General features: G+C 71.3%; 10 non-coding genes across 10 annotated transcripts; all 10 read left to right on the forward strand.

The window, feature by feature from the left end:
• Nucleotides 1–1,917: 1,917 nt before the first annotated feature.
• LOC138087982 (5S ribosomal RNA) lies at nt 1,918–2,036 on the forward strand. The gene has a single exon (XR_011145581.1). It is a non-coding gene; the product is annotated as a 5S ribosomal RNA (ribosomal RNA).
• Nucleotides 2,037–4,012: 1,976 nt separating this feature from the next.
• Nucleotides 4,013–4,131, forward strand: LOC138087983 (5S ribosomal RNA). Its single transcript, XR_011145582.1, has one exon. It is a non-coding gene; the product is annotated as a 5S ribosomal RNA (ribosomal RNA).
• A 1,975-nt stretch (nt 4,132–6,106) lies between these two features.
• LOC138087984 (5S ribosomal RNA) lies at nt 6,107–6,225 on the forward strand. Its single transcript, XR_011145583.1, has one exon. It is a non-coding gene; the product is annotated as a 5S ribosomal RNA (ribosomal RNA).
• Nucleotides 6,226–8,202: 1,977 nt separating this feature from the next.
• Nucleotides 8,203–8,321, forward strand: LOC138087985 (5S ribosomal RNA). Its single transcript, XR_011145584.1, has one exon. It is a non-coding gene; the product is annotated as a 5S ribosomal RNA (ribosomal RNA).
• A 1,981-nt stretch (nt 8,322–10,302) lies between these two features.
• Nucleotides 10,303–10,421, forward strand: LOC138087986 (5S ribosomal RNA). The gene has a single exon (XR_011145585.1). It is a non-coding gene; the product is annotated as a 5S ribosomal RNA (ribosomal RNA).
• A 1,966-nt stretch (nt 10,422–12,387) lies between these two features.
• Nucleotides 12,388–12,506, forward strand: LOC138087987 (5S ribosomal RNA). Its single transcript, XR_011145586.1, has one exon. It is a non-coding gene; the product is annotated as a 5S ribosomal RNA (ribosomal RNA).
• A 1,966-nt stretch (nt 12,507–14,472) lies between these two features.
• LOC138087989 (5S ribosomal RNA) lies at nt 14,473–14,591 on the forward strand. Its single transcript, XR_011145588.1, has one exon. It is a non-coding gene; the product is annotated as a 5S ribosomal RNA (ribosomal RNA).
• Nucleotides 14,592–16,561: 1,970 nt separating this feature from the next.
• Nucleotides 16,562–16,680, forward strand: LOC138087990 (5S ribosomal RNA). Its single transcript, XR_011145589.1, has one exon. It is a non-coding gene; the product is annotated as a 5S ribosomal RNA (ribosomal RNA).
• Nucleotides 16,681–18,645: 1,965 nt separating this feature from the next.
• LOC138087991 (5S ribosomal RNA) lies at nt 18,646–18,764 on the forward strand. The gene has a single exon (XR_011145590.1). It is a non-coding gene; the product is annotated as a 5S ribosomal RNA (ribosomal RNA).
• A 1,965-nt stretch (nt 18,765–20,729) lies between these two features.
• On the forward strand, nt 20,730–20,848 carry LOC138087992 (5S ribosomal RNA). The gene has a single exon (XR_011145591.1). It is a non-coding gene; the product is annotated as a 5S ribosomal RNA (ribosomal RNA).
• The last annotated feature ends 1,524 nt before the right edge of the window (nt 20,849–22,372 follow it).

Genomic DNA, 22,372 nt, shown 5'->3' on the forward strand with positions numbered 1-22,372 from the left:
CCCCAGCCGCACCGCAAGCCCCGCCTGCCGCTGGCCCCTGGCACCCCACCGCGCTCAGAGCCGCCGCCTGCCTTCCAGCCCCTCTCAGGTTGGGTGGCCGGGGCCCCGACTCCCGCTGCAGACCTGGGTTGCCTCCGCGCGGCCCGCGAGCCCCTGGGCTTTCGGCGTCCAGGAAACCAGAGGAACGGCGGGGGCGGGGGCGCGGGGGTCTCTGTCTGGGGCTCCCTTGGCAGGCCTCAGGCAATTCTGGGCGGGGCCGGGGCCCCAGCCCCACCCCCAGACGCATCCTGCCAGGCAACCTCGAGGTCTCCCGCAGGCGCGGGCGCACAACACACACACACACACACACACACACACACACACACCCTCACGCCCGCCCCCCCCGCCCCCCAAACACAGACACACCCCCCGCAGCCCAGACAGGTCAAGAGCCGGAAACCACAAGGAAGGGAGACGGAGAAAGAGGGAGAGAGAGAGACAGCAAGAGGACCACACAGGCTTCCAAAGGCCCGGCCGCCACACCCTCCCCCCTCCACTGTGGGTATCCACCCGGCCCCCCAGTCGACCCGACCCCACCGTCGCCCACCGACACACTCACACGCACACTCTCTCCCACACTCAGCCTCTGGCCTGGGGGCGGGGGCTGGGTCTCGCCTCAGGGAGCCAAGCCGAAGGGGACCTTTGAGACCTCGGCTGCGAGGAAGTCTTGGGGTCCCCACGGGTGATTGCCAGCCCCAGGGCACCGCGTCCAGCCCGGGCTCGCCCGGCCCAAGGCTGACGCCCCCTCCCTTGCGCACGGGCCGCTCTCTGCGGTGTGTGACGGTCTGTGCCAGAGTGTCCGTCTCGGATGGGATGCCATCCCCTGTCCCCTGTCCGTGTCCCGCTTTCCGTCTCTCTGTCGGTCGCTCTGTGTCTCCCTCTCTCTGGCTCTCCCTCCCTGGGTGTGCCTGCGCGCTCGTGTCTGTCTGTCTGTCTGCATCTGCCTCTACCTCTGCCTCTGCCCTCTCGCCGTCTTGGGAGCCTGTCTCTGAACCTTCATCTCTTTCCGTCTCTGTCTCTCCTGACCCCCGGGCCTCCCGTCCCTTCCTCTGGCCCCGGCCTCTCACGGGTGGGTGCTCTGGCTGTGGCCCTGGCTGACGAGCTTGCGCCGGCCGGCTGTCTCACTTAGCGTGGGTGCCTGCGAGTGTGTCTGTGTGCCTGTCCGTGTGGCTGCATGTCGCTCGTCTGCACCCTCAGCAAGGTCCTGTGCTTGGAGGGCGGCGTGGGGGCAAGGGGGGGGGGTCTCGGTGGGGCGAAGGGGCGGGGCTGACGAGCTCTGGGCGCCGGCGCTGGTGGCTCCAGGTGGGTTTGGGCACCGCGCAGGTGCCGGGCAGGATGGGCGCTCAGGGCCACGGCTGGGCTGCGCCTAGGCCCGCAGGAGGCTCAGAGGACCGCGGGCCCCAGCGGGCCCCAGCGGGCCCCGAGGCCAGACAGATCCGGGGCCACGTGGCCCTGGGCAGCGAACGCCTTGGGGAGGTGGGCGAGGGGGTGGGGGAGGGGCGGCGGCCCCCGAGCCGGGTGGTGCCTGGAGGGTCCCAGGGTGGGAGAGCGCCAAGACCTCCGCGCCCCTCACTCCACCCTCCCCCCTACAGCCCCCGGCAGGCACACCCGGCCGGCTGCTCCGGGTCCCGGAAGCCCTGTGGTCCCCCGGGCCGGGCCGGCCGAGTGTTGGCCGGGGGTGACGGGGGGCGGGGGGCGGGGCGGCGTGGGCCGGCCACCGGGCCGCCGGGAGTCCGGTCGCGGGTGGTGCAGCTCAAGTGCAGCGCGCGCTCCGTGGAGAGCTGGAGAGCTGCGGCCGCCGGCTGGCCCGACCGGCAGGTCAGAGCGAAAGGCAGGCGCAGCGCAGGGCTCTTAGGGCGCCTGGCGGCAGCCGCCTCCGTCTACGGCCATACCACCCTGAACGCGCCCGATCTCGTCTGATCTCGGAAGCTAAGCAGGGTCGGGCCCGGTTAGTACTTGGATGGGAGACCGCCTGGGAATACCGGGTGCTGTAGGCTTTTTGTTGTCTCTTTTTTTCCCTGCCTCCCCTCTCCTTTAGCCCCGGGCCCCAGCCGCACCGCAAGCCCCGCCTGCCGCTGGCCCCTGGCACCCCACCGCGCTCAGAGCCGCCGCCTGCCTTCCAGCCCCTCTCAGGTTGGGTGGCCGGGGCCCCGACTCCCGCTGCAGACCTGGGTTGCCTCCGCGCGGCCCGCGAGCCCCTGGGCTTTCGGCGTCCAGGAAACCAGAGGAACGGCGGGGGCGGGGGCGCGGGGGTCTCTGTCTGGGGCTCCCTTGGCAGGCCTCAGGCAATTCTGGGCGGGGCCGGGGCCCCAGCCCCACCCCCAGACGCATCCTGCCAGGCAACCTCGAGGTCTCCCGCAGGCGCGGGCGCACAACACACACACACACACACACACACACACACACACACACCCTCACGCCCGCCCCCCCGCCCCCCAAACACAGACACACCCCCCGCAGCCCAGACAGGTCAAGAGCCGGAAACCACAAGTAAGGGAGACGGAGAAAGAGGGAGAGAGAGAGACAGCAAGAGGACCACACAGGCTTCCAAAGGCCCGGCCGCCACACCCTCCCCCCTCCACTGTGGGTATCCACCCGGCCCCCCAGTCGACCCGACCCCACCGTCGCCCACCGACACACTCACACGCACACTCTCTCCCACACTCAGCTTCTGGCCTGGGGGCGGGGGCTGGGTCTCGCCTCAGGGAGCCAAGCCGAAGGGGACCTTTGAGACCTCGGCTGCGAGGAAGTCTTGGGGTCCCCACGGGTGATTGCCAGCCCCAGGGCACCGCGTCCAGCCCGGGCTCGCCCGGCCCAAGGCTGACGCCCCCTCCCTTGCGCACGGGCCGCTCTCTGCGGTGTGTGACGGTCTGTGCCAGAGTGTCCGTCTCGGATGGGATGCCATCCCCTGTCCCCTGTCCGTGTCCCGCTTTCCGTCTCTCTGTCGGTCGCTCTGTGTCTCCCTCTCTCTGGCTCTCCCTCCCTGGGTGTGCCTGCGCGCTCGTGTCTGTCTGTCTGTCTGCATCTGCCTCTGCCTCTGCCTCTGCCCTCTCGCCGTCTTGGGAGCCTGTCTCTGAACCTTCATCTCTTTCCGTCTCTGTCTCTCCTGACCCCCGGGCCTCCCGTCCCTTCCTCTGGCCCCGGCCTCTCACGGGTGGGTGCTCTGGCTGTGGCCCTGGCTGACGAGCTTGCGCCGGCCGGCTGTCTCACTTAGCGTGGGTGCCTGCGAGTGTGTCTGTGTGCCTGTCCGTGTGGCTGCATGTCGCTCGTCTGCACCCTCAGCAAGGTCCTGTGCTTGGAGGGCGGCGTGGGGGCAAGGGGGGGGGGGGTCTCGGTGGGGCGAAGGGGCGGGGCTGACGAGCTCTGGGCGCCGGCGCTGGTGGCTCCAGGTGGGTTTGGGCACCGCGCAGGTGCCGGGCAGGATGGGCGCTCAGGGCCACGGCTGGGCTGCGCCTAGGCCCGCAGGAGGCTCAGAGGACCGCGGGCCCCAGCGGGCCCCAGCGGGCCCCGAGGCCAGACAGATCCGGGGCCACGTGGCCCTGGGCAGCGAACGCCTTGGGGAGGTGGGCGAGGGGGTGGGGGGGTGGGGGAGGGGCGGCGGCCCCCGAGCCGGGTGGTGCCTGGAGGGTCCCAGGGTGGGAGAGCGCCAAGACCTCCGCGCCCCTCACTCCACCCTCCCCCCTACAGCCCCCGGCAGGCACACCCGGCCGGCTGCTCCGGGTCCCGGAAGCCCTGTGGTCCCCCGGGCCGGGCCGGCCGAGTGTTGGCCGGGGGTGACGGGGGGCGGGGGGCGGGGCGGCGTGGGCCGGCCACCGGGCCGCCGGGAGTCCGGTCGCGGGTGGTGCAGCTCAAGTGCAGCGCGCGCTCCGTGGAGAGCTGGAGAGCTGCGGCCGCCGGCTGGCCCGACCGGCAGGTCAGAGCGAAAGGCAGGCGCAGCGCAGGGCTCTTAGGGCGCCTGGCGGCAGCCGCCTCCGTCTACGGCCATACCACCCTGAACGCGCCCGATCTCGTCTGATCTCGGAAGCTAAGCAGGGTCGGGCCCGGTTAGTACTTGGATGGGAGACCGCCTGGGAATACCGGGTGCTGTAGGCTTTTTGTTGTCTCTTTTTTTCCCTGCCTCCCCTCTCCTTTAGCCCCGGGCCCCAGCCGCACCGCAAGCCCCGCCTGCCGCTGGCCCCTGGCACCCCACCGCGCTCAGAGCCGCCGCCTGCCTTCCAGCCCCTCTCAGGTTGGGTGGCCGGGGCCCCGACTCCCGCTGCAGACCTGGGTTGCCTCCGCGCGGCCCGCGAGCCCCTGGGCTTTCGGCGTCCAGGAAACCAGAGGAACGGCGGGGGCGGGGGCGCGGGGGTCTCTGTCTGGGGCTCCCTTGGCAGGCCTCAGGCAATTCTGGGCGGGGCCGGGGCCCCAGCCCCACCCCCAGACGCATCCTGCCAGGCAACCTCGAGGTCTCCCGCAGGCGCGGGCGCACAACACACACACACACACACACACACACACACACACACACCCTCACGCCCGCCCCCCCGCCCCCCCGCCCCCCAAACACAGACACACCCCCCGCAGCCCAGACAGGTCAAGAGCCGGAAACCACAAGTAAGGGAGACGGAGAAAGAGGGAGAGAGAGAGACAGCAAGAGGACCACACAGGCTTCCAAAGGCCCGGCCGCCACACCCTCCCCCCTCCACTGTGGGTATCCACCCGGCCCCCCAGTCGACCCGACCCCACCGTCGCCCACCGACACACTCACACGCACACTCTCTCCCACACTCAGCCTCTGGCCTGGGGGCGGGGGCTGGGTCTCGCCTCAGGGAGCCAAGCCGAAGGGGACCTTTGAGACCTCGGCTGCGAGGAAGTCTTGGGGTCCCCACGGGTGATTGCCAGCCCCAGGGCACCGCGTCCAGCCCGGGCTCGCCCGGCCCAAGGCTGACGCCCCCTCCCTTGCGCACGGGCCGCTCTCTGCGGTGTGTGACGGTCTGTGCCAGAGTGTCCGTCTCGGATGGGATGCCATCCCCTGTCCCCTGTCCGTGTCCCGCTTTCCGTCTCTCTGTCGGTCGCTCTGTGTCTCCCTCTCTCTGGCTCTCCCTCCCTGGGTGTGCCTGCGCGCTCGTGTCTGTCTGTCTGTCTGCATCTGCCTCTGCCTCTGCCTCTGCCCTCTCGCCGTCTTGGGAGCCTGTCTCTGAACCTTCATCTCTTTCCGTCTCTGTCTCTCCTGACCCCCGGGCCTCCCGTCCCTTCCTCTGGCCCCGGCCTCTCACGGGTGGGTGCTCTGGCTGTGGCCCTGGCTGACGAGCTTGCGCCGGCCGGCTGTCTCACTTAGCGTGGGTGCCTGCGAGTGTGTCTGTGTGCCTGTCCGTGTGGCTGCATGTCGCTCGTCTGCACCCTCAGCAAGGTCCTGTGCTTGGAGGGCGGCGTGGGGGCAAGGGGGGGGGGGTCTCGGTGGGGCGAAGGGGCGGGGCTGACGAGCTCTGGGCGCCGGCGCTGGTGGCTCCAGGTGGGTTTGGGCACCGCGCAGGTGCCGGGCAGGATGGGCGCTCAGGGCCACGGCTGGGCTGCGCCTAGGCCCGCAGGAGGCTCAGAGGACCGCGGGCCCCAGCGGGCCCCAGCGGGCCCCGAGGCCAGACAGATCCGGGGCCACGTGGCCCTGGGCAGCGAACGCCTTGGGGAGGTGGGCGAGGGGGTGGGGGAGGGGCGGCGGCCCCCGAGCCGGGTGGTGCCTGGAGGGTCCCAGGGTGGGAGAGCGCCAAGACCTCCGCGCCCCTCACTCCACCCTCCCCCCTACAGCCCCCGGCAGGCACACCCGGCCGGCTGCTCCGGGTCCCGGAAGCCCTGTGGTCCCCCGGGCCGGGCCGGCCGAGTGTTGGCCGGGGGTGACGGGGGGCGGGGGGCGGGGCGGCGTGGGCCGGCCACCGGGCCGCCGGGAGTCCGGTCGCGGGTGGTGCAGCTCAAGTGCAGCGCGCGCTCCGTGGAGAGCTGGAGAGCTGCGGCCGCCGGCTGGCCCGACCGGCAGGTCAGAGCGAAAGGCAGGCGCAGCGCAGGGCTCTTAGGGCGCCTGGCGGCAGCCGCCTCCGTCTACGGCCATACCACCCTGAACGCGCCCGATCTCGTCTGATCTCGGAAGCTAAGCAGGGTCGGGCCCGGTTAGTACTTGGATGGGAGACCGCCTGGGAATACCGGGTGCTGTAGGCTTTTTGTTGTCTCTTTTTTTCCCTGCCTCCCCTCTCCTTTAGCCCCGGGCCCCAGCCGCACCGCAAGCCCCGCCTGCCGCTGGCCCCTGGCACCCCACCGCGCTCAGAGCCGCCGCCTGCCTTCCAGCCCCTCTCAGGTTGGGTGGCCGGGGCCCCGACTCCCGCTGCAGACCTGGGTTGCCTCCGCGCGGCCCGCGAGCCCCTGGGCTTTCGGCGTCCAGGAAACCAGAGGAACGGCGGGGGCGGGGGCGCGGGGGTCTCTGTCTGGGGCTCCCTTGGCAGGCCTCAGGCAATTCTGGGCGGGGCCGGGGCCCCAGCCCCACCCCCAGACGCATCCTGCCAGGCAACCTCGAGGTCTCCCGCAGGCGCGGGCGCACAACACACACACACACACACACACACACACACACACACACCCCCTCACGCCCGCCCCCCCGCCCCCCAAACACAGACACACCCCCCGCAGCCCAGACAGGTCAAGAGCCGGAAACCACAAGGAAGGGAGACGGAGAAAGAGGGAGAGAGAGAGACAGCAAGAGGACCACACAGGCTTCCAAAGGCCCGGCCGCCACACCCTCCCCCCTCCACTGTGGGTATCCACCCGGCCCCCCAGTCGACCCGACCCCACCGTCGCCCACCGACACACTCACACGCACACTCTCTCCCACACTCAGCTTCTGGCCTGGGGGCGGGGGCTGGGTCTCGCCTCAGGGAGCCAAGCCGAAGGGGACCTTTGAGACCTCGGCTGCGAGGAAGTCTTGGGGTCCCCACGGGTGATTGCCAGCCCCAGGGCACCGCGTCCAGCCCGGGCTCGCCCGGCCCAAGGCTGACGCCCCCTCCCTTGCGCACGGGCCGCTCTCTGCGGTGTGTGACGGTCTGTGCCAGAGTGTCCGTCTCGGATGGGATGCCATCCCCTGTCCCCTGTCCGTGTCCCGCTTTCCGTCTCTCTGTCGGTCGCTCTGTGTCTCCCTCTCTCTGGCTCTCCCTCCCTGGGTGTGCCTGCGCGCTCGTGTCTGTCTGTCTGTCTGCATCTGCCTCTGCCTCTGCCTCTGCCCTCTCGCCGTCTTGGGAGCCTGTCTCTGAACCTTCATCTCTTTCCGTCTCTGTCTCTCCTGACCCCCGGGCCTCCCGTCCCTTTCTCTGGCCCCGGCCTCTCACGGGTGGGTGCTCTGGCTGTGGCCCTGGCTGACGAGCTTGCGCCGGCCGGCTGTCTCACTTAGCGTGGGTGCCTGCGAGTGTGTCTGTGTGCCTGTCCGTGTGGCTGCATGTCGCTCGTCTGCACCCTCAGCAAGGTCCTGTGCTTGGAGGGCGGCGTGGGGGCAAGGGGGGGGGGGTCTCGGTGGGGCGAAGGGGCGGGGCTGACGAGCTCTGGGCGCCGGCGCTGGTGGCTCCAGGTGGGTTTGGGCACCGCGCAGGTGCCGGGCAGGATGGGCGCTCAGGGCCACGGCTGGGCTGCGCCTAGGCCCGCAGGAGGCTCAGAGGACCGCGGGCCCCAGCGGGCCCCAGCGGGCCCCGAGGCCAGACAGATCCGGGGCCACGTGGCCCTGGGCAGCGAACGCCTTGGGGAGGTGGGCGAGGGGGTGGGGGGGTGGGGGAGGGGCGGCGGCCCCCGAGCCGGGTGGTGCCTGGAGGGTCCCAGGGTGGGAGAGCGCCAAGACCTCCGCGCCCCTCACTCCACCCTCCCCCCTACAGCCCCCGGCAGGCACACCCGGCCGGCTGCTCCGGGTCCCGGAAGCCCTGTGGTCCCCCGGGCCGGGCCGGCCGAGTGTTGGCCGGGGGTGACGGGGGGCGGGGGGCGGGGCGGCGTGGGCCGGCCACCGGGCCGCCGGGAGTCCGGTCGCGGGTGGTGCAGCTCAAGTGCAGCGCGCGCTCCGTGGAGAGCTGGAGAGCTGCGGCCGCCGGCTGGCCCGACCGGCAGGTCAGAGCGAAAGGCAGGCGCAGCGCAGGGCTCTTAGGGCGCCTGGCGGCAGCCGCCTCCGTCTACGGCCATACCACCCTGAACGCGCCCGATCTCGTCTGATCTCGGAAGCTAAGCAGGGTCGGGCCCGGTTAGTACTTGGATGGGAGACCGCCTGGGAATACCGGGTGCTGTAGGCTTTTTGTTGTCTCTTTTTTTCCCTGCCTCCCCTCTCCTTTAGCCCCGGGCCCCAGCCGCACCGCAAGCCCCGCCTGCCGCTGGCCCCTGGCACCCCACCGCGCTCAGAGCCGCCGCCTGCCTTCCAGCCCCTCTCAGGTTGGGTGGCCGGGGCCCCGACTCCCGCTGCAGACCTGGGTTGCCTCCGCGCGGCCCGCGAGCCCCTGGGCTTTCGGCGTCCAGGAAACCAGAGGAACGGCGGGGGCGGGGGCGCGGGGGTCTCTGTCTGGGGCTCCCTTGGCAGGCCTCAGGCAATTCTGGGCGGGGCCGGGGCCCCAGCCCCACCCCCAGACGCATCCTGCCAGGCAACCTCGAGGTCTCCCGCAGGCGCGGGCGCACAACACACACACACACACACACACACACACACACACACACACCCCCTCACGCCCGCCCCCCCGCCCCCCAAACACAGACACACCCCCCGCAGCCCAGACAGGTCAAGAGCCGGAAACCACAAGTAAGGGAGACGGAGAAAGAGGGAGAGAGAGAGACAGCAAGAGGACCACACAGGCTTCCAAAGGCCCGGCCGCCACACCCTCCCCCCTCCACTGTGGGTATCCACCCGGCCCCCCAGTCGACCCGACCCCACCGTCGCCCACCGACACACTCACACGCACACTCTCTCCCACACTCAGCTTCTGGCCTGGGGGCGGGGGCTGGGTCTCGCCTCAGGGAGCCAAGCCGAAGGGGACCTTTGAGACCTCGGCTGCGAGGAAGTCTTGGGGTCCCCACGGGTGATTGCCAGCCCCAGGGCACCGCGTCCAGCCCGGGCTCGCCCGGCCCAAGGCTGACGCCCCCTCCCTTGCGCACGGGCCGCTCTCTGCGGTGTGTGACGGTCTGTGCCAGAGTGTCCGTCTCGGATGGGATGCCATCCCCTGTCCCCTGTCCGTGTCCCGCTTTCCGTCTCTCTGTCGGTCGCTCTGTGTCTCCCTCTCTCTGGCTCTCCCTCCCTGGGTGTGCCTGCGCGCTCGTGTCTGTCTGTCTGTCTGCATCTGCCTCTGCCTCTGCCTCTGCCCTCTCGCCGTCTTGGGAGCCTGTCTCTGAACCTTCATCTCTTTCCGTCTCTGTCTCTCCTGACCCCCGGGCCTCCCGTCCCTTCCTCTGGCCCCGGCCTCTCACGGGTGGGTGCTCTGGCTGTGGCCCTGGCTGACGAGCTTGCGCCGGCCGGCTGTCTCACTTAGCGTGGGTGCCTGCGAGTGTGTCTGTGTGCCTGTCCGTGTGGCTGCATGTCGCTCGTCTGCACCCTCAGCAAGGTCCTGTGCTTGGAGGGCGGCGTGGGGGCAAGGGGGGGGGGGGTCTCGGTGGGGCGAAGGGGCGGGGCTGACGAGCTCTGGGCGCCGGCGCTGGTGGCTCCAGGTGGGTTTGGGCACCGCGCAGGTGCCGGGCAGGATGGGCGCTCAGGGCCACGGCTGGGCTGCGCCTAGGCCCGCAGGAGGCTCAGAGGACCGCGGGCCCCAGCGGGCCCCAGCGGGCCCCGAGGCCAGACAGATCCGGGGCCACGTGGCCCTGGGCAGCGAACGCCTTGGGGAGGTGGGCGAGGGGGTGGGGGGGGTGGGGGAGGGGCGGCGGCCCCCGAGCCGGGTGGTGCCTGGAGGGTCCCAGGGTGGGAGAGCGCCAAGACCTCCGCGCCCCTCACTCCACCCTCCCCCCTACAGCCCCCGGCAGGCACACCCGGCCGGCTGCTCCGGGTCCCGGAAGCCCTGTGGTCCCCCGGGCCGGGCCGGCCGAGTGTTGGCCGGGGGTGACGGGGGGCGGGGGGCGGGGCGGCGTGGGCCGGCCACCGGGCCGCCGGGAGTCCGGTCGCGGGTGGTGCAGCTCAAGTGCAGCGCGCGCTCCGTGGAGAGCTGGAGAGCTGCGGCCGCCGGCTGGCCCGACCGGCAGGTCAGAGCGAAAGGCAGGCGCAGCGCAGGGCTCTTAGGGCGCCTGGCGGCAGCCGCCTCCGTCTACGGCCATACCACCCTGAACGCGCCCGATCTCGTCTGATCTCGGAAGCTAAGCAGGGTCGGGCCCGGTTAGTACTTGGATGGGAGACCGCCTGGGAATACCGGGTGCTGTAGGCTTTTTGTTGTCTCTTTTTTTCCCTGCCTCCCCTCTCCTTTAGCCCCGGGCCCCAGCCGCACCGCAAGCCCCGCCTGCCGCTGGCCCCTGGCACCCCACCGCGCTCAGAGCCGCCGCCTGCCTTCCAGCCCCTCTCAGGTTGGGTGGCCGGGGCCCCGACTCCCGCTGCAGACCTGGGTTGCCTCCGCGCGGCCCGCGAGCCCCTGGGCTTTCGGCGTCCAGGAAACCAGAGGAACGGCGGGGGCGGGGGCGCGGGGGTCTCTGTCTGGGGCTCCCTTGGCAGGCCTCAGGCAATTCTGGGCGGGGCCGGGGCCCCAGCCCCACCCCCAGACGCATCCTGCCAGGCAACCTCGAGGTCTCCCGCAGGCGCGGGCGCACAACACACACACACACACACACACACACACACACACACCCTCACGCCCGCCCCCCCCGCCCCCCAAACACAGACACACCCCCCGCAGCCCAGACAGGTCAAGAGCCGGAAACCACAAGGAAGGGAGACGGAGAAAGAGGGAGAGAGAGAGACAGCAAGAGGACCACACAGGCTTCCAAAGGCCCGGCCGCCACACCCTCCCCCCTCCACTGTGGGTATCCACCCGGCCCCCCAGTCGACCCGACCCCACCGTCGCCCACCGACACACTCACACGCACACTCTCTCCCACACTCAGCCTCTGGCCTGGGGGCGGGGGCTGGGTCTCGCCTCAGGGAGCCAAGCCGAAGGGGACCTTTGAGACCTCGGCTGCGAGGAAGTCTTGGGGTCCCCACGGGTGATTGCCAGCCCCAGGGCACCGCGTCCAGCCCGGGCTCGCCCGGCCCAAGGCTGACGCCCCCTCCCTTGCGCACGGGCCGCTCTCTGCGGTGTGTGACGGTCTGTGCCAGAGTGTCCGTCTCGGATGGGATGCCATCCCCTGTCCCCTGTCCGTGTCCCGCTTTCCGTCTCTCTGTCGGTCGCTCTGTGTCTCCCTCTCTCTGGCTCTCCCTCCCTGGGTGTGCCTGCGCGCTCGTGTCTGTCTGTCTGTCTGCATCTGCCTCTGCCTCTGCCTCTGCCCTCTCGCCGTCTTGGGAGCCTGTCTCTGAACCTTCATCTCTTTCCGTCTCTGTCTCTCCTGACCCCCGGGCCTCCCGTCCCTTCCTCTGGCCCCGGCCTCTCACGGGTGGGTGCTCTGGCTGTGGCCCTGGCTGACGAGCTTGCGCCGGCCGGCTGTCTCACTTAGCGTGGGTGCCTGCGAGTGTGTCTGTGTGCCTGTCCGTGTGGCTGCATGTCGCTCGTCTGCACCCTCAGCAAGGTCCTGTGCTTGGAGGGCGGCGTGGGGGCAAGGGGGGGGGGGTCTCGGTGGGGCGAAGGGGCGGGGCTGACGAGCTCTGGGCGCCGGCGCTGGTGGCTCCAGGTGGGTTTGGGCACCGCGCAGGTGCCGGGCAGGATGGGCGCTCAGGGCCACGGCTGGGCTGCGCCTAGGCCCGCAGGAGGCTCAGAGGACCGCGGGCCCCAGCGGGCCCCAGCGGGCCCCGAGGCCAGACAGATCCGGGGCCACGTGGCCCTGGGCAGCGAACGCCTTGGGGAGGTGGGCGAGGGGGTGGGGGAGGGGCGGCGGCCCCCGAGCCGGGTGGTGCCTGGAGGGTCCCAGGGTGGGAGAGCGCCAAGACCTCCGCGCCCCTCACTCCACCCTCCCCCCTACAGCCCCCGGCAGGCACACCCGGCCGGCTGCTCCGGGTCCCGGAAGCCCTGTGGTCCCCCGGGCCGGGCCGGCCGAGTGTTGGCCGGGGGTGACGGGGGGCGGGGGGCGGGGCGGCGTGGGCCGGCCACCGGGCCGCCGGGAGTCCGGTCGCGGGTGGTGCAGCTCAAGTGCAGCGCGCGCTCCGTGGAGAGCTGGAGAGCTGCGGCCGCCGGCTGGCCCGACCGGCAGGTCAGAGCGAAAGGCAGGCGCAGCGCAGGGCTCTTAGGGCGCCTGGCGGCAGCCGCCTCCGTCTACGGCCATACCACCCTGAACGCGCCCGATCTCGTCTGATCTCGGAAGCTAAGCAGGGTCGGGCCCGGTTAGTACTTGGATGGGAGACCGCCTGGGAATACCGGGTGCTGTAGGCTTTTTGTTGTCTCTTTTTTTCCCTGCCTCCCCTCTCCTTTAGCCCCGGGCCCCAGCCGCACCGCAAGCCCCGCCTGCCGCTGGCCCCTGGCACCCCACCGCGCTCAGAGCCGCCGCCTGCCTTCCAGCCCCTCTCAGGTTGGGTGGCCGGGGCCCCGACTCCCGCTGCAGACCTGGGTTGCCTCCGCGCGGCCCGCGAGCCCCTGGGCTTTCGGCGTCCAGGAAACCAGAGGAACGGCGGGGGCGGGGGCGCGGGGGTCTCTGTCTGGGGCTCCCTTGGCAGGCCTCAGGCAATTCTGGGCGGGGCCGGGGCCCCAGCCCCACCCCCAGACGCATCCTGCCAGGCAACCTCGAGGTCTCCCGCAGGCGCGGGCGCACAACACACACACACACACACACACACACACACACACACCCTCACGCCCGCCCCCCCCGCCCCCCAAACACAGACACACCCCCCGCAGCCCAGACAGGTCAAGAGCCGGAAACCACAAGGAAGGGAGACGGAGAAAGAGGGAGAGAGAGAGACAGCAAGAGGACCACACAGGCTTCCAAAGGCCCGGCCGCCACACCCTCCCCCCTCCACTGTGGGTATCCACCCGGCCCCCCAGTCGACCCGACCCCACCGTCGCCCACCGACACACTCACACGCACACTCTCTCCCACACTCAGCCTCTGGCCTGGGGGCGGGGGCTGGGTCTCGCCTCAGGGAGCCAAGCCGAAGGGGACCTTTGAGACCTCGGCTGCGAGGAAGTCTTGGGGTCCCCACGGGTGATTGCCAGCCCCAGGGCACCGCGTCCAGCCCGGGCTCGCCCGGCCCAAGGCTGACGCCCCCTCCCTTGCGCACGGGCCGCTCTCTGCGGTGTGTGACGGTCTGTGCCAGAGTGTCCGTCTCGGATGGGATGCCATCCCCTGTCCCCTGTCCGTGTCCCGCTTTCCGTCTCTCTGTCGGTCGCTCTGTGTCTCCCTCTCTCTGGCTCTCCCTCCCTGGGTGTGCCTGCGCGCTCGTGTCTGTCTGTCTGTCTGCATCTGCCTCTGCCTCTGCCTCTGCCCTCTCGCCGTCTTGGGAGCCTGTCTCTGAACCTTCATCTCTTTCCGTCTCTGTCTCTCCTGACCCCCGGGCCTCCCGTCCCTTCCTCTGGCCCCGGCCTCTCACGGGTGGGTGCTCTGGCTGTGGCCCTGGCTGACGAGCTTGCGCCGGCCGGCTGTCTCACTTAGCGTGGGTGCCTGCGAGTGTGTCTGTGTGCCTGTCCGTGTGGCTGCATGTCGCTCGTCTGCACCCTCAGCAAGGTCCTGTGCTTGGAGGGCGGCGTGGGGGCAAGGGGGGGGGGGTCTCGGTGGGGCGAAGGGGCGGGGCTGACGAGCTCTGGGCGCCGGCGCTGGTGGCTCCAGGTGGGTTTGGGCACCGCGCAGGTGCCGGGCAGGATGGGCGCTCAGGGCCACGGCTGGGCTGCGCCTAGGCCCGCAGGAGGCTCAGAGGACCGCGGGCCCCAGCGGGCCCCAGCGGGCCCCGAGGCCAGACAGATCCGGGGCCACGTGGCCCTGGGCAGCGAACGCCTTGGGGAGGTGGGCGAGGGGGTGGGGGAGGGGCGGCGGCCCCCGAGCCGGGTGGTGCCTGGAGGGTCCCAGGGTGGGAGAGCGCCAAGACCTCCGCGCCCCTCACTCCACCCTCCCCCCTACAGCCCCCGGCAGGCACACCCGGCCGGCTGCTCCGGGTCCCGGAAGCCCTGTGGTCCCCCGGGCCGGGCCGGCCGAGTGTTGGCCGGGGGTGACGGGGGGCGGGGGGCGGGGCGGCGTGGGCCGGCCACCGGGCCGCCGGGAGTCCGGTCGCGGGTGGTGCAGCTCAAGTGCAGCGCGCGCTCCGTGGAGAGCTGGAGAGCTGCGGCCGCCGGCTGGCCCGACCGGCAGGTCAGAGCGAAAGGCAGGCGCAGCGCAGGGCTCTTAGGGCGCCTGGCGGCAGCCGCCTCCGTCTACGGCCATACCACCCTGAACGCGCCCGATCTCGTCTGATCTCGGAAGCTAAGCAGGGTCGGGCCCGGTTAGTACTTGGATGGGAGACCGCCTGGGAATACCGGGTGCTGTAGGCTTTTTGTTGTCTCTTTTTTTCCCTGCCTCCCCTCTCCTTTAGCCCCGGGCCCCAGCCGCACCGCAAGCCCCGCCTGCCGCTGGCCCCTGGCACCCCACCGCGCTCAGAGCCGCCGCCTGCCTTCCAGCCCCTCTCAGGTTGGGTGGCCGGGGCCCCGACTCCCGCTGCAGACCTGGGTTGCCTCCGCGCGGCCCGCGAGCCCCTGGGCTTTCGGCGTCCAGGAAACCAGAGGAACGGCGGGGGCGGGGGCGCGGGGGTCTCTGTCTGGGGCTCCCTTGGCAGGCCTCAGGCAATTCTGGGCGGGGCCGGGGCCCCAGCCCCACCCCCAGACGCATCCTGCCAGGCAACCTCGAGGTCTCCCGCAGGCGCGGGCGCACAACACACACACACACACACACACACACACACACACACACCCCCTCACGCCCGCCCCCCCGCCCCCCAAACACAGACACACCCCCCGCAGCCCAGACAGGTCAAGAGCCGGAAACCACAAGGAAGGGAGACGGAGAAAGAGGGAGAGAGAGAGACAGCAAGAGGACCACACAGGCTTCCAAAGGCCCGGCCGCCACACCCTCCCCCCTCCACTGTGGGTACCCACCCGGCCCCCCAGTCGACCCGACCCCACCGTCGCCCACCGACACACTCACACGCACACTCTCTCCCACACTCAGCCTCTGGCCTGGGGGCGGGGGCTGGGTCTCGCCTCAGGGAGCCAAGCCGAAGGGGACCTTTGAGACCTCGGCTGCGAGGAAGTCTTGGGGTCCCCACGGGTGATTGCCAGCCCCAGGGCACCGCGTCCAGCCCGGGCTCGCCCGGCCCAAGGCTGACGCCCCCTCCCTTGCGCACGGGCCGCTCTCTGCGGTGTGTGACGGTCTGTGCCAGAGTGTCCGTCTCGGATGGGATGCCATCCCCTGTCCCCTGTCCGTGTCCCGCTTTCCGTCTCTCTGTCGGTCGCTCTGTGTCTCCCTCTCTCTGGCTCTCCCTCCCTGGGTGTGCCTGCGCGCTCGTGTCTGTCTGTCTGTCTGCATCTGCCTCTGCCTCTGCCTCTGCCCTCTCGCCGTCTTGGGAGCCTGTCTCTGAACCTTCATCTCTTTCCGTCTCTGTCTCTCCTGACCCCCGGGCCTCCCGTCCCTTCCTCTGGCCCCGGCCTCTCACGGGTGGGTGCTCTGGCTGTGGCCCTGGCTGACGAGCTTGCGCCGGCCGGCTGTCTCACTTAGCGTGGGTGCCTGCGAGTGTGTCTGTGTGCCTGTCCGTGTGGCTGCATGTCGCTCGTCTGCACCCTCAGCAAGGTCCTGTGCTTGGAGGGCGGCGTGGGGGCAAGGGGGGGGGGGTCTCGGTGGGGCGAAGGGGCGGGGCTGACGAGCTCTGGGCGCCGGCGCTGGTGGCTCCAGGTGGGTTTGGGCACCGCGCAGGTGCCGGGCAGGATGGGCGCTCAGGGCCACGGCTGGGCTGCGCCTAGGCCCGCAGGAGGCTCAGAGGACCGCGGGCCCCAGCGGGCCCCAGCGGGCCCCGAGGCCAGACATATCCGGGGCCACGTGGCCCTGGGCAGCGAACGCCTTGGGGAGGTGGGCGAGGGGGTGGGGGAGGGGCGGCGGCCCCCGAGCCGGGTGGTGCCTGGAGGGTCCCAGGGTGGGAGAGCGCCAAGACCTCCGCGCCCCTCACTCCACCCTCCCCCCTACAGCCCCCGGCAGGCACACCCGGCCGGCTGCTCCGGGTCCCGGAAGCCCTGTGGTCCCCCGGGCCGGGCCGGCCGAGTGTTGGCCGGGGGTGACGGGGGGGCGGGGGGCGGGGCGGCGAGGGCCGGCCACCGGGCCGCCGGGAGTCCGGTCGCGGGTGGTGCAGCTCAAGTGCAGCGCGCGCTCCGTGGAGAGCTGGAGAGCTGCGGCCGCCGGCTGGCCCGACCGGCAGGTCAGAGCGAAAGGCAGGCGCAGCGCAGGGCTCTTAGGGCGCCTGGCGGCAGCCGCCTCCGTCTACGGCCATACCACCCTGAACGCGCCCGATCTCGTCTGATCTCGGAAGCTAAGCAGGGTCGGGCCCGGTTAGTACTTGGATGGGAGACCGCCTGGGAATACCGGGTGCTGTAGGCTTTTTGTTGTCTCTTTTTTTCCCTGCCTCCCCTCTCCTTTAGCCCCGGGCCCCAGCCGCACCGCAAGCCCCGCCTGCCGCTGGCCCCTGGCACCCCACCGCGCTCAGAGCCGCCGCCTGCCTTCCAGCCCCTCTCAGGTTGGGTGGCCGGGGCCCCGACTCCCGCTGCAGACCTGGGTTGCCTCCGCGCGGCCCGCGAGCCCCTGGGCTTTCGGCGTCCAGGAAACCAGAGGAACGGCGGGGGCGGGGGCGCGGGGGTCTCTGTCTGGGGCTCCCTTGGCAGGCCTCAGGCAATTCTGGGCGGGGCCGGGGCCCCAGCCCCACCCCCAGACGCATCCTGCCAGGCAACCTCGAGGTCTCCCGCAGGCGCGGGCGCACAACACACACACACACACACACACACACACACACACACCCTCACGCCCGCCCCCCCCGCCCCCCAAACACAGACACACCCCCCGCAGCCCAGACAGGTCAAGAGCCGGAAACCACAAGGAAGGGAGACGGAGAAAGAGGGAGAGAGAGAGACAGCAAGAGGACCACACAGGCTTCCAAAGGCCCGGCCGCCACACCCTCCCCCCTCCACTGTGGGTATCCACCCGGCCCCCCAGTCGACCCGACCCCACCGTCGCCCACCGACACACTCACACGCACACTCTCTCCCACACTCAGCCTCTGGCCTGGGGGCGGGGGCTGGGTCTCGCCTCAGGGAGCCAAGCCGAAGGGGACCTTTGAGACCTCGGCTGCGAGGAAGTCTTGGGGTCCCCACGGGTGATTGCCAGCCCCAGGGCACCGCGTCCAGCCCGGGCTCGCCCGGCCCAAGGCTGACGCCCCCTCCCTTGCGCACGGGCCGCTCTCTGCGGTGTGTGACGGTCTGTGCCAGAGTGTCCGTCTCGGATGGGATGCCATCCCCTGTCCCCTGTCCGTGTCCCGCTTTCCGTCTCTCTGTCGGTCGCTCTGTGTCTCCCTCTCTCTGGCTCTCCCTCCCTGGGTGTGCCTGCGCGCTCGTGTCTGTCTGTCTGTCTGCATCTGCCTCTGCCTCTGCCTCTGCCCTCTCGCCGTCTTGGGAGCCTGTCTCTGAACCTTCATCTCTTTCCGTCTCTGTCTCTCCTGACCCCCGGGCCTCCCGTCCCTTCCTCTGGCCCCGGCCTCTCACGGGTGGGTGCTCTGGCTGTGGCCCTGGCTGACGAGCTTGCGCCGGCCGGCTGTCTCACTTGGCGTGGGTGCCTGCGAGTGTGTCTGTGTGCCTGTCCGTGTGGCTGCATGTCGCTCGTCTGCACCCTCAGCAAGGTCCTGTGCTTGGAGGGCGGCGTGGGGGCAAGGGGGGGGGGTCTCGGTGGGGCGAAGGGGCGGGGCTGACGAGCTCTGGGCGCCGGCGCTGGTGGCTCCAGGTGGGTTTGGGCACCGCGCAGGTGCCGGGCAGGATGGGCGCTCAGGGCCACGGCTGGGCTGCGCCTAGGCCCGCAGGAGGCTCAGAGGACCGCGGGCCCCAGCGGGCCCCAGCGGGCCCCGAGGCCAGACAGATCCGGGGCCACGTGGCCCTGGGCAGCGAACGCCTTGGGGAGGTGGGCGAGGGGGTGGGGGAGGGGCGGCGGCCCCCGAGCCGGGTGGTGCCTGGAGGGTCCCAGGGTGGGAGAGCGCCAAGACCTCCGCGCCCCTCACTCCACCCTCCCCCCTACAGCCCCCGGCAGGCACACCCGGCCGGCTGCTCCGGGTCCCGGAAGCCCTGTGGTCCCCCGGGCCGGGCCGGCCGAGTGTTGGCCGGGGGTGACGGGGGGCGGGGGGCGGGGCGGCGTGGGCCGGCCACCGGGCCGCCGGGAGTCCGGTCGCGGGTGGTGCAGCTCAAGTGCAGCGCGCGCTCCGTGGAGAGCTGGAGAGCTGCGGCCGCCGGCTGGCCCGACCGGCAGGTCAGAGCGAAAGGCAGGCGCAGCGCAGGGCTCTTAGGGCGCCTGGCGGCAGCCGCCTCCGTCTACGGCCATACCACCCTGAACGCGCCCGATCTCGTCTGATCTCGGAAGCTAAGCAGGGTCGGGCCCGGTTAGTACTTGGATGGGAGACCGCCTGGGAATACCGGGTGCTGTAGGCTTTTTGTTGTCTCTTTTTTTCCCTGCCTCCCCTCTCCTTTAGCCCCGGGCCCCAGCCGCACCGCAAGCCCCGCCTGCCGCTGGCCCCTGGCACCCCACCGCGCTCAGAGCCGCCGCCTGCCTTCCAGCCCCTCTCAGGTTGGGTGGCCGGGGCCCCGACTCCCGCTGCAGACCTGGGTTGCCTCCGCGCGGCCCGCGAGCCCCTGGGCTTTCGGCGTCCAGGAAACCAGAGGAACGGCGGGGGCGGGGGCGCGGGGGTCTCTGTCTGGGGCTCCCTTGGCAGGCCTCAGGCAATTCTGGGCGGGGCCGGGGCCCCAGCCCCACCCCCAGACGCATCCTGCCAGGCAACCTCGAGGTCTCCCGCAGGCGCGGGCGCACAACACACACACACACACACACACACACACACACACACCCTCACGCCCGCCCCCCCCGCCCCCCAAACACAGACACACCCCCCGCAGCCCAGACAGGTCAAGAGCCGGAAACCACAAGGAAGGGAGACGGAGAAAGAGGGAGAGAGAGAGACAGCAAGAGGACCACACAGGCTTCCAAAGGCCCGGCCGCCACACCCTCCCCCCTCCACTGTGGGTATCCACCCGGCCCCCCAGTCGACCCGACCCCACCGTCGCCCACCGACACACTCACACGCACACTCTCTCCCACACTCAGCCTCTGGCCTGGGGGCGGGGGCTGGGTCTCGCCTCAGGGAGCCAAGCCGAAGGGGACCTTTGAGACCTCGGCTGCGAGGAAGTCTTGGGGTCCCCACGGGTGATTGCCAGCCCCAGGGCACCGCGTCCAGCCCGGGCTCGCCCGGCCCAAGGCTGACGCCCCCTCCCTTGCGCACGGGCCGCTCTCTGCGGTGTGTGACGGTCTGTGCCAGAGTGTCCGTCTCGGATGGGATGCCATCCCCTGTCCCCTGTCCGTGTCCCGCTTTCCGTCTCTCTGTCGGTCGCTCTGTGTCTCCCTCTCTCTGGCTCTCCCTCCCTGGGTGTGCCTGCGCGCTCGTGTCTGTCTGTCTGTCTGCATCTGCCTCTGCCTCTGCCTCTGCCCTCTCGCCGTCTTGGGAGCCTGTCTCTGAACCTTCATCTCTTTCCGTCTCTGTCTCTCCTGACCCCCGGGCCTCCCGTCCCTTCCTCTGGCCCCGGCCTCTCACGGGTGGGTGCTCTGGCTGTGGCCCTGGCTGACGAGCTTGCGCCGGCCGGCTGTCTCACTTAGCGTGGGTGCCTGCGAGTGTGTCTGTGTGCCTGTCCGTGTGGCTGCATGTCGCTCGTCTGCACCCTCAGCAAGGTCCTGTGCTTGGAGGGCGGCGTGGGGGCAAGGGGGGGGGGTCTCGGTGGGGCGAAGGGGCGGGGCTGACGAGCTCTGGGCGCCGGCGCTGGTGGCTCCAGGTGGGTTTGGGCACCGCGCAGGTGCCGGGCAGGATGGGCGCTCAGGGCCACGGCTGGGCTGCGCCTAGGCCCGCAGGAGGCTCAGAGGACCGCGGGCCCCAGCGGGCCCCAGCGGGCCCCGAGGCCAGACAGATCCGGGGCCACGTGGCCCTGGGCAGCGAACGCCTTGGGGAGGTGGGCGAGGGGGTGGGGGAGGGGCGGCGGCCCCCGAGCCGGGTGGTGCCTGGAGGGTCCCAGGGTGGGAGAGCGCCAAGACCTCCGCGCCCCTCACTCCACCCTCCCCCCTACAGCCCCCGGCAGGCACACCCGGCCGGCTGCTCCGGGTCCCGGAAGCCCTGTGGTCCCCCGGGCCGGGCCGGCCGAGTGTTGGCCGGGGGTGACGGGGGGCGGGGGGCGGGGCGGCGTGGGCCGGCCACCGGGCCGCCGGGAGTCCGGTCGCGGGTGGTGCAGCTCAAGTGCAGCGCGCGCTCCGTGGAGAGCTGGAGAGCTGCGGCCGCCGGCTGGCCCGACCGGCAGGTCAGAGCGAAAGGCAGGCGCAGCGCAGGGCTCTTAGGGCGCCTGGCGGCAGCCGCCTCCGTCTACGGCCATACCACCCTGAACGCGCCCGATCTCGTCTGATCTCGGAAGCTAAGCAGGGTCGGGCCCGGTTAGTACTTGGATGGGAGACCGCCTGGGAATACCGGGTGCTGTAGGCTTTTTGTTGTCTCTTTTTTTCCCTGCCTCCCCTCTCCTTTAGCCCCGGGCCCCAGCCGCACCGCAAGCCCCGCCTGCCGCTGGCCCCTGGCACCCCACCGCGCTCAGAGCCGCCGCCTGCCTTCCAGCCCCTCTCAGGTTGGGTGGCCGGGGCCCCGACTCCCGCTGCAGACCTGGGTTGCCTCCGCGCGGCCCGCGAGCCCCTGGGCTTTCGGCGTCCAGGAAACCAGAGGAACGGCGGGGGCGGGGGCGCGGGGGTCTCTGTCTGGGGCTCCCTTGGCAGGCCTCAGGCAATTCTGGGCGGGGCCGGGGCCCCAGCCCCACCCCCAGACGCATCCTGCCAGGCAACCTCGAGGTCTCCCGCAGGCGCGGGCGCACAACACACACACACACACACACACACACACACACACCCTCACGCCCGCCCCCCCGCCCCCCAAACACAGACACACCCCCCGCAGCCCAGACAGGTCAAGAGCCGGAAACCACAAGTAAGGGAGACGGAGAAAGAGGGAGAGAGAGAGACAGCAAGAGGACCACACAGGCTTCCAAAGGCCCGGCCGCCACACCCTCCCCCCTCCACTGTGGGTATCCACCCGGCCCCCCAGTCGACCCGACCCCACCGTCGCCCACCGACACACTCACACGCACACTCTCTCCCACACTCAGCTTCTGGCCTGGGGGCGGGGGCTGGGTCTCGCCTCAGGGAGCCAAGCCGAAGGGGACCTTTGAGACCTCGGCTGCGAGGAAGTCTTGGGGTCCCCACGGGTGATTGCCAGCCCCAGGGCACCGCGTCCAGCCCGGGCTCGCCCGGCCCAAGGCTGACGCCCCCTCCCTTGCGCACGGGCCGCTCTCTGCGGTGTGTGACGGTCTGTGCCAGAGTGTCCGTCTCGGATGGGATGCCATCCCCTGTCCCCTGTCCGTGTCCCGCTTTCCGTCTCTCTGTCGGTCGCTCTGTGTCTCCCTCTCTCTGGCTCTCCCTCCCTGGGTGTGCCTGCGCGCTCGTGTCTGTCTGTCTGTCTGCATCTGCCTCTGCCTCTGCCTCTGCCCTCTCGCCGTCTTGGGAGCCTGTCTCTGAACCTTCATCTCTTTCCGTCTCTGTCTCTCCTGACCCCCGGGCCTCCCGTCCCTTCCTCTGGCCCCGGCCTCTCACGGGTGGGTGCTCTGGCTGTGGCCCTGGCTGACGAGCTTGCGCCGGCCGGCTGTCTCACTTAGCGTGGGTGCCTGCGAGTGTGTCTGTGTGCCTGTCCGTGTGGCTGCATGTCGCTCGTCTGCACCCTCAGCAAGGTCCTGTGCTTGGAGGGCGGCGTGGGGGCAAGGGGGGGGGGTCTCGGTGGGGCGAAGGGGCGGGGCTGACGAGCTCTGGGCGCCGGCGCTGGTGGCTCCAGGTGGGTTTGGGCACCGCGCAGGTGCCGGGCAGGATGGGCGCTCAGGGCCACGGCTGGGCTGCGCCTAGGCCCGCAGGAGGCTCAGAGGACCGCGGGCCCCAGCGGGCCCCAGCGGGCCCCGAGGCCAGACAGATCCGG

Source organism: Capricornis sumatraensis, chromosome 10, assembly GCF_032405125.1.
Source record: "Capricornis sumatraensis isolate serow.1 chromosome 10, serow.2, whole genome shotgun sequence".
In the NCBI taxonomy this organism is placed as follows: domain Eukaryota; kingdom Metazoa; phylum Chordata; class Mammalia; order Artiodactyla; family Bovidae; genus Capricornis; species Capricornis sumatraensis.